This window comes from Cibotium barometz, chromosome 29 (assembly GCF_041138505.1).
Source record: "Cibotium barometz isolate CiBa-2024 chromosome 29, ASM4113850v1, whole genome shotgun sequence".
NCBI lineage: Eukaryota > Viridiplantae > Streptophyta > Polypodiopsida > Cyatheales > Cibotiaceae > Cibotium > Cibotium barometz.
Window position 1 is genome coordinate 49,025,316 of NC_141074.1, and position 10,405 is coordinate 49,035,720.

Sequence of the window (10,405 nt, forward strand, 5' to 3'; positions counted from 1 at the left end):
CGTGGGTAGAGATGGGAATTCCTTGATGCTTCCCTCCCATTCCTTGTTTTTAGCTCTCCATGATGGCATTACTGAGTTCTTCAATTGCCATGTTTCCAACTTGCTTGTTCTTGGGTCCCACGTCTTGATGACTAGAGGCTCGTGATGTTCCTACTACCGAAGCTACCTTGGCATCTTCTAGTTGCAAAAACTAAAGCATGTTATCTTCATGCTCGATAGCCAACTTACAGCAGCAAGTATCACGAGTAGTCGACCGGGCTAGCACCAAATAATCATGCATCTTATGATCTCGTACTCCTCTTCGAAAATAGGGCAATAACTGATCTCATCAATTAGCCTTTCCCTCAATTCGCATCTTGACTTTAGGTTCTTGAGTCGAGAAACATAATCCCTCATGGATCCATTTTCTTTCTGCTTGATGTTATGGAGCTGAGCCACAAGACTCTAACTATCATCACCACTTCGAGTGAAGCTTGGTATGAACACATTCTTAAGCCGAGTGAAATTGACTTTGTCCTCAGGCTTTAAGGTTCGATACCACTGGTGGGCCTTCCCTTCTAGAGTTAGAGAAAAGACATGTATCATGGTCACATTGTTTACCGGCCCACAGGTTTCACATGTTGACTCAAAAATCTCTAGGTGTTGGATTGGATCACCGTCTCCTGAGAACTTTTGCATGAGTTTCGAAATGATGTGCAACTTCATCTAAGATAGTTTGGATTCAAGGATAGTGCCCAGTTCCCTAACCATACCTATGCCCATTTCCATGGTCATATTCAACAAATCTGCTCTTGTGGCCGTATTTAGATCTGTGTGGGGATCCACTATTGGCCTTCGAGGAGCTATCCTTTGCTACCTAGGGATTAAACAAAGACATGCCTTTAGAGTGGGAAACATGCCACACCCCATCTCCAAGACCATACCTCGTGGATGGCAAAGAAGCTCCAAGAAACATGCATTGTGTTTGCAAAAAAACTCATGTGATGTACGTCTGTGTATGTATGCTACATGTGTATGGAATTTTTTAGTGCATGCATGTGCTTAACCACCACATTGTGTTTGCATGTGTGCCATAATAAGATTAGTGGTGATACCGTGCCAAGCTATACTCCCCAAAATGCCTCCCACTTTTCCTGTTGTTGGGGCCTCTTCTTGCTATGTAAGTGTGATGTGTGAGCTATATTGTGGTGAAAGCACATTGACTTATGTATGGTGTCCTTTATTTTTGCAGGCAAATTAAAGGTGTCACATGTCTAAGAGAAAGTTTTGTGGCCATTAATCAGCTGGTGTAGCAATTAATTATTTTTGCAGGCAAATTAAAGGTGTCACATGTGTAAGAGAAAGTTTTGTGGCCATTAATCAGCTGGTGTAGCAACACGATGTGAAACAAGCAACAGCTTGGACATATGGTTAGGGCGTGCAGCAATTCTTGGGTTTGTAGGCGTTGTTTCAATGGAAGTTGCAACTGGAAAAGGAGTCGTAGAGGTAAATGTCTTTGAATATCTTCACTAAATGTAATAATCAAGGTCTTCTCGGCATCACTAATTTTGAGTCATGTTAATGTAAGGATGTAGGTTTGTAGCTCCTCTTCTACGTCTTGGCAGTTGTGGGTGTCATTCGGGATTTTTCGCTCTATTAATCAGGGGTGGGGTCATGGCTTCCAGGATTTTCCACTCTAATGATGATGACAGGTAGATTGTATACTGATGGTGGACCTCTTGCAACACACTAGTTAGTGGCTGCATATGGTGGGAGCACGGCAGTGTTAAAAAAAAACTATTTTCCCAAAAAGTACAAAACCTTCATCTAAAAATTGTGAAATTATTTATAAAGAAAATTTTCAAATTTTGAAGGTTTTTGTTCTACAACCCCTCAAAATCTGCAGGTTTTTGTACCCTTAAGTTTCAAATTTGAAAGTAATTTTAAAAATCTGCAAGTGCAAATTACACTATACCCGGGTTTTTTTCGAACACTGGAGCACGGTATCCCGAGCTGTCTTTATGTATGTTAACCTTTTTGTTTGAACTCTTGAATCCCACAAGCAGACCCCCTATGGGAGGCACCACCATCTTCGTAGACCCCCTTCGCACTATAGTTGTTGGAGGCACGTGCAGCCGCACCTGCAAATACATATAATACGATATTTTATTTTATTTTTAAAATGCCCAGAACAAGGCCATCCCGGCATGGCCTTCTTCCATGCCTTTTTTAAATTAGAACTTTCTTAGATTTGCTTTTGGCTATGTATTGGGCAATCGTCGTCGTCGGTATGGAGAATTAATGAATAGTCGCAACCATTCGTATTGGAACGTCAAGCGGTGCTTGTACACCTGCTATAAATTGTAAGAAGCACATGAATAAACCAGTGAGGTTATCTCGTCTATGATTTCTGGGTTTGCAATTCTTTGCCATGTTCTGTATGTGTTGTGCGTATGCAGTAGATTATATTCTTGATGATTGTTTCTCTATAATCACGTATTAGTTAAGCTTATGTTTAACATCGCTTATCCGTATTAATCTTACCAATTAATTATGACGGATAACACATGACGACCACGATCATCATCAGATCCCTGGTGAGTTCATGCGCACTCGTTCTCAAGGACCGCCGTTGCCGATTGTTCCCCGTACTGGTGAACCGCATTGTCGAAGAGGCCGCAGTCCAGTTCGTGTGGAGCAGCGCGATGGTGTTGCATCTGATGGGGAACCATAAACGAGTGAGGATGAATCGATTTCCTCAACCAATCGTCGAAGAGCTCGGTCGTTGCCTGGCGCGGTAAGAAGACGGAATTCGAAATCTGAGTCACGGAGAAGGCATAGTCCGATACCTGGTTCACCATCTGGAGTTGTGAGACAACTATTTTCGCTTCCGGTAGTGATGGCGGCTGTAGCACCCGTCAGATATAACAAATTCCGTGGAAAGTCCTCATCAGAAGACCCTGATGCTCATGTTAGACAGTTCGACAAACACTATGCATTAAACTTTCCTGGGGCAGTGGATGCCGCATGTAAGGAGGCGGGTTTTGAGACAACGCTGCAGGGTAAAGCATCACAGTATCCAGTGGATCACTTCCCGACTTATGATGAGGTACAACGAGCGTTTTTGCGACGATTTAGGAAAGAGAAGACAATGCCGCAAATCCTAGAGCGCTTACGGGAGTTAAAGCAAGGCCGAAAGGATGTGGAGAATTATGCAGCTTGTTTCCAAATCTTGTTGCAGAGGGTTCCAACGGCTCAACGACCAGCCCCGGAGGTGCTAAATTTATTCTTTGTGTGACATGTCTCACAAGGATCTGCAGAAGCAGACGGCAATGGCAACAGTGGATATGGTAATTGTAGCCTTGGAAGATGTCATTGAGCAAGCTATACGGGCAGGCCGCTCATTAGACACTTGTGGGAAAGGTAAGGGAAGTAAAACCAAGAGGAAGACCGGAAAGGTAAGGGAAGTAAAACCAAGAGGAAGATCGGAAAGGAAAGGGTAAGGAAAGTGATAGTGAAGATTCTGATGATAGTTCGGAGTTTGTAACATATCCATCTTCACAATAAAGAAATGTCCATGTAATAGAGTTTTTATGGTATAAAAATCAATGATTTTATTAAATGAGTCATTTCTACTTAAAATCTTCAAATTTTGAGCCCAAATTTGGAATCTGCATGCGATTTTACCCTAATATAAGATTTTACAGCATCCAAAACGGACACCGAATCAAGCTTATACACAAATTTCAGTCATTTTTAGTTAAAAAGCAACGACCTTTAAACCTTAATAAATGCACGACTGGGTGTCCGATTGACGAACGGTTTGAACCCCAACGACCAGGAGAACCTCCCGGGCAAAAAAAAAAATCGTCCCCCGGGGCGGTCCGGCACGCAAATCGAGGTCGGTGCTCCAAATTTGGGGATCCCGGCCCAAAATTTGGACCATACACACTTACCAGGGTGCTCGTACGATGGCCGCACAAGAACCAAAGGACGACCGCCTACTGTGTGGTCCACACGTACCGCTACGTGGACACCCATGCCTGACCAGATAAGGTACATGCGTACCACTTCTTTCCCTGTTAACCAACACCGTACCTTTCCCCTAGACCCATGCAGGCCACTGATCTACAGTCTTTGCTAGTACACCGTCCTTTTGTCCTTGCTTTGCGCAGCGCTCGTACCCGTACCCCACAGTTATATAAACCCCCGGGGTGCTCCATGGGCAACACGCATTTCTGTGTAGCCTATGCTCTGCTGTGCCATCGTTCGTACCGTCGTCCGTCCCTGTGCAGTGTACTTGCTGTAGTACAGCCGTCCCTTGCAGCCACCCCTCTCACACCCCCTCATTTGCCACTTTTCAGATAAGGCAATTTTTCTCATTCCCCCTCTTGCTAGGAGCGAGTGTCCTTAACTCTTCTTCCACACCCCTGTGTGAAGAGACTTACAGCAGCCCTCAACCTTTCTCCCCTTTTGCAAAACGTTTTTGTGTTAAGGACATCTCACAATTCCTCCTCCCCCCCCATTTGCGTGGACTTTAGTAAGAGGTTTTAGCCTTAAGAGAGGTTTCGTGCGTTGTGGTCTTTTGCTCATACAGTGAGCAAACGATCTCAGAATTGAGATCCGACTGAAGCGTTTCGACCGCGACAGCGAGCCCTACAAGACGACATCCAAGATGGCCCCCTTTCTGTAAACGTCAGAATATTGTCTCGAGAGGAGCGCGCAATAACGAGATTAGGGAAGATGCTCCCGATGTCCAACCCTCCCTTTACAAGCTCCTCAAGGAAATGGTGGCCAGGTTAGCTTGGTTATCTTTTAAAGAAGAGTTTTTTTAATATTAGTGTTAATAAATGTGTATCTTTTCCTTTTAAAATAATGACAAAATTGTATGAAGTTACGAATTGTGTGATGTTGTATTCAATAAATTGCATTGAAATTGTTATCTTTAAAGAGTGCAAGTTTTTCCTGGCTTCGACGCTAACTCTGTTCCGTGCTTGTGTAGCCGGGAATGGCCCAGGGTATCCCTCATACCATTGGGAGAATAAGATTCGCCGATTGAGGCGAGAGATTACGATGCTGTCTAGTTCTGAGGGCCCATGCTAGTGCGGTGAATAAGCCCACCCTAGTGTGCAGGCATCCCTTTGAGAGGCGGGAGGATCGAGCGATGGAGCCTGAGAGGGCGACAGGTTGGCTTGAGTCCTCGCCAGCGGCGGCCGACGATGAGGTGTATGGTCCCGTAGGGTTTTGCCCAGCATGTAAAGGCTGGAAGGCCGAATTCTAGATCATCGGCAGTATAAGAATAAGAGAGCTGGTTTGGCTTGTATGAAATTGATTCATGTATAAACTTTTTTATAAATCTTGTCTTTGGCATTATTGTACTATGGAAAAAGGTTGTTTTAACAAACCTTGTGAAAAGGGCCTTAATTAAGGAACATGTTTATTTATGTCAAACAGTGTGGTAGGATTAATTAGAAAACAAATTGACACGTGAGTAGGGTGGAAAGTGGGAGGATGGAATGTCCCGACGGCACCATCCTATGGACGGGTGGACCCGATTAGTCGGGTCCACCCGTTCGGGTAGCTTTCCAACAGATTAAGTGAAAGCCCTACGCTAGATAAATAGGTTCTTGGGCAACTCTATTCTAGAAGACTAGGCCAGCGGGCTGTGTCTTGCATGGATAAGGAAAAAAGCGTTGCCTCTCTAGAAATCAAGTCTAGTAGTTGCCCAATTTATGATCAATTACCCTATGGGTGATTTGATTTTTAGAAGATCATGCTCCCCTTGCGGGATAGGACTAGGTCTTATCTATGAATCGTATCCTTGAATCTCTACATGGTCAAGGTGTCGATAAATAGGAAATTTTCTCCAAGTTACGCTTAGTGGACTATCTTAAGTGTTTCCCCTATTTTAGAAGGGGGGAACCTTACAGAGTCTGATTCTGATGACAGTGAGGACTCAGAGGATGAGAAAGCCGAGAAGTCCAAGAAGAAAGGGTCGAAGAAGGGGAAAGACCATAAAAATGAGCACCATGCGGAGCACTCGCAAAGCTCCTTGAGTCAAAGTGAGACCGAAAAGAACACAGATAAGGGTCTCTGGTGCATTACATGTAAGAATCCGGGGCACCCTATGCACGAATGTGCTTTGAATCAGCGCTGGTGTGATATTTGTAAATCTTCTACCCAAAATACGGAAGATTGCCATTATAATGGTAGGGCACAGAAGGCAGGCATTGGGGGATGGCATGGTACATAATCATCTGGCCCGATGGTATCTTTTGCCCAGACGTAGCAAGAATTCCAGGGTAGCTCGTTCAGGGCGAAAGAGGTGGTGGAAGAGGCCAAGGTCGCGGTGCCACTGCGCGCCCTAAAACTTGTTTGTTTTGCCTGGAGGAGGGCCATTGGCGGTCAGAATGTTCGGAGGCAGCATCGTACGATGCCCAAAAGGCAGAAAAGTAATCAAAGTCGGTAGGAAAGGCGTCGAGTGTCAGTATGGTGCAATTGGTTGCATTAGATGAAGCCCCGACGGTCCATATTGTAACCAGATCCGGTGCTAAGGTGAAGGCACAAGATGTCGTAGACAAGGATCCTATCGACTGGCCACAGTAGGAGGTGGTGAGGCATGAATTGTCAACTTGGGTTGCCAACCAGTCCCAGTATATTCATAAGTGGGGTGAAGTACGGTTCTTGTCTGATCATCCATAAATAATCACTTATATAGCAGGGAATTTTTCTCCAGAAAACATTTCTTTATTTATATAAAAGTTTCAATATGTACATAGAGCAGCTCGGCTCCAGAAATCAAAATCTCCTCGCGAGAGATGCATAAGATGACGGTACTGGGCCATAGCCATGCCCCGATACAAACATTCACTCAAAAGGGAGCTATTATCTTCTCCTTAGGAATAAAGCGACTAAGGAGTCTATAGATTTGGCATGAGAGTCTGAAATTCCAAGGCATTGAATGATATAGAATGACACCATGTACCACTTTCAACTTTATCAAAATCATGGCCAATGAGAGGTTTTGCCTCAGCATTGAACGCCGGTCGCAAGAGGCGTGGACATACTGCCCTGCAAACCACGCAAACCACTTATGCTGTCATCTCTCCGCTGGGTCAGGAAAATATAAATCCTCGAAATGGCGTGCGAGTCTGACTCAGCTTGTTCGAGTTGCAGTGGTGGAAGAGATGAGATGCTCAAAGGCGAACGCAGTCATGTCTTGTGACTGGGTGAGGTCGGGAATACCAGATAAGTACGGCACTTCCATCTATAAAAATAATTTCTTTGATTAAAAATTCTTCATTAAAGAAGCTTACGGACTGAAAATACATTATGAAAAATGCTTTTTTCTGAGTTTTTATTATCCATTTCTGATAAGAATTCTTTTATCCTTATTAGCTTTCAACAAAGCTCTGATAGCAGCTGTGTCGACCCTACCCTGCGCAGGAGGCCTCTCATACCAGCTGTGAGGTCCCCCACTCGCTTCGGGGCTCCTGCCGAGACGGCGGAAGCGGCGTGCGGCCTCCCGCGCGGGGCGGGGTCCACACACTCGGGGCCTCGCGTGCAGATGTCCGGGGACGAGAGGCTAGCCTGGGCAGCCCCTCCCGAGATCGGCGGGCCCGGAAGTCTCCCGCACCCGAAAGGCACGGACGATTCTGCCAATTGGGAAAAACCTTCTAATGGGAAAATTACTCTAATGAGTCAAATCTTAACTAGATAAATTGATGTGACCAAACCTGAAGTCACACAGTTAGATCAAGAAGAGACTTGCACTTGGTCCATGGAATCACCGTTTTTTTCCTCATTTACGAGGCACAGCCGATTATGGTCCCCTCCCACAGAACAAGGTCTTCTCAAGATTTAAAACTAAATAACGTAACTAATCGTATCTAGTTGTTTCTCAAAGTAATACCAGTAGACAGGGTACCACAACGAGAGTGGACATGCCGGAAAACATTAGCCAACAAAGGGGATTGAGCAATGAGACTATCAAGGTACCGAGTTTGACTTCGACTCCGAAAATCCCATCTTTATGGCAGTATCCCATCACTATACTACTGGGGCAGCTGTTGGAGCTGGTACCCGCATTCAGAGATCAGATTACTAACCAAAGGAAACAACATGCGAAAGAACCCGCAAGCCATGCGGTTCAGCAGATGGAAGGCCCGGTGGATGCGGTACCACTGTCAAACACTTGTATTCCGGTAACTACAATGAAGTATAGAGGACATCTGATTGATCAAGTGCTGTTGGATGGTGGGTCTGGAGTCAATATCATAATCACCGCTACTTGTCGGAAGTATGACTTAATGCAATGGGAGGCAGCACCTTTTTTGGTTCGGATGGCAGATCAAAGGCGGGTGCATCCTCTGGGAATTTTGCGGGATATGGTGGTGGAGTTGGCTGGAATACAGTTCCGATTGTCTTTAGTGGTCCTAGATATGGAAGGAGCTCAGGTTGATTTAAATTTGTTGCTGGGACAGCCTTGGCTCAGGTAGGCGAGAGTTAAGCATAACTGGGAAACAAATGTGCTGACACTCCGCAGGGGGAAGAAGAAAGTTAAGGTAACTCTGGAAGAGCGGTGCGGCTGCTGCTGCTACCAGACCGATCATTGCGGAGACTGTCAATATGGTGGAAGGCTTGGATGACGATGAGGAAGCGGTGTTTATGGCAACTAATGAGGATCTGGTGTCACTCTGTGTTATTGATACTAAAGAAATTCAATAGGGGTATCAATCTTTTCAGGAAGCCAAAAGCAAAGCAGAAGGCGAGGATAATCAGAAACTTGCTGATGAATTGGTCGAGTTGGACATAAAAGAGATATTGCTACAGGAAAGGAATTTTGAGAAACAGATGCAAACGGTGACTAGGGCCAAGGAAGAGGAATTGCAGACAATAAACTTGGGTGAGTCGTGGAAAGACAAACCTGTGAAGATTAGTGCTGCTCTTCCAGTGGAGTTTCGGAAAGATCTGATTAACCTGTTTGCGGGAATTCAAGGATGTGTTTGCATGGGATTACTCTGATATGAAGGGTTTGGACCCGAAGTTTTACCAGCATAAGATCAATTTGAAGCCTGATGCGGTACCTGTTAGGCAGCAGAGATACAGGATGAATCCCCATGTGGCTAAGCAGGTTAAGGAAGAATTCGATAGATTGATTGCGAGTGGGATTTATTGCTCCGGTGGATAAAGCAGAATGGATATCCCCAATTGTTATAGTACCCAAGAAGAACAAGAAATGCGGGTTTGAGTGGATTACCGCAAGCTGAATGTGGCCACTATTCCGGATCCTTTTCCCTTGCCGTACATTGATAGTAACTTGGATGATGTAGTAGGCCATGACATTTACTCTTTTTTGGATGGGTTCAATGGGTATAACCAGGTGCAGATGGCACCGGAGGATCAGGCTAAAACCGCATTTATTACAAACTGGGGAGTGTTCGTCTGTACCGTCATGTGGTTTAGACTTTCCTGGAGGTCATTGTTGTCCAATCCCATGTTTCCTCGAGGTGTTTGCAAACCACATGGTTATAGGGTGAGCAAGCATTGGTTGTTTTGCATATTTTTGTAATTATTTCAGTGCTCTGAGTATGTTGCGTGATTCACCTTTATGATTGCATGTTGAATTGAGCACTCTAAAATGAAAATATGTGTCAATACATTCAGAAGCTATAACAAGACCCGGTGGTTTGAATGGATGTGGGGATCCATCACCTAGAGCACTATATGGTTTTTTGCAATCACTCGAGTTTGGATCTTGCTCGGTTATGTTCACTTAGTGTCTTGTAACACTCCAAATAACAACACTAGATTGTCCTCTTTAATCTCCTTATCTTTAACATTTTGGTCAACCAATTTTTGCCCTGGAGATTTTCTACCATTAGCCCATGTATGGCTAATAATCTAGTTGCTTCTAGTTTTTCCAAGTCATCCTGTCAGTCATAAAATTTTTGGTTAACCTCTCACTAAATAGAAATTCTAAAACTGGGAATGATATATTCCATGGACATTATCACATCAACCCCATAGGTTAACTAAAACGGGGTATAACTAGTTGCTACTTAATGATCAGCCCATAGTGCAGCTATAAGCTTGTGTTCCCAATCTGTTTTATTGGCTTGAACGATCTTTTCAAAACGCCACATAGGATTTTGTTAGTACGCTCCCCCTAACCCCATTGGCTTGTGGATATAGTAAGGTGATGACTTTTTGTGTGAAGCCTTTCATGAGACTATCAATTACCTCAATGACAAAATGTGACCCTTGGCTAGTTACTATCTCCAAAGGGTATAAAAACTTGAAAATGACTTGCTTGTATAAGAATTTAGCAGTGGCACAAGCATTGGTGTTCCTAGTAGCCTTGAATTCTGCCCATTAGTGAAATAATTTGTCGCATCTACTATAATGTAGTAGGCTTAGATCTTAT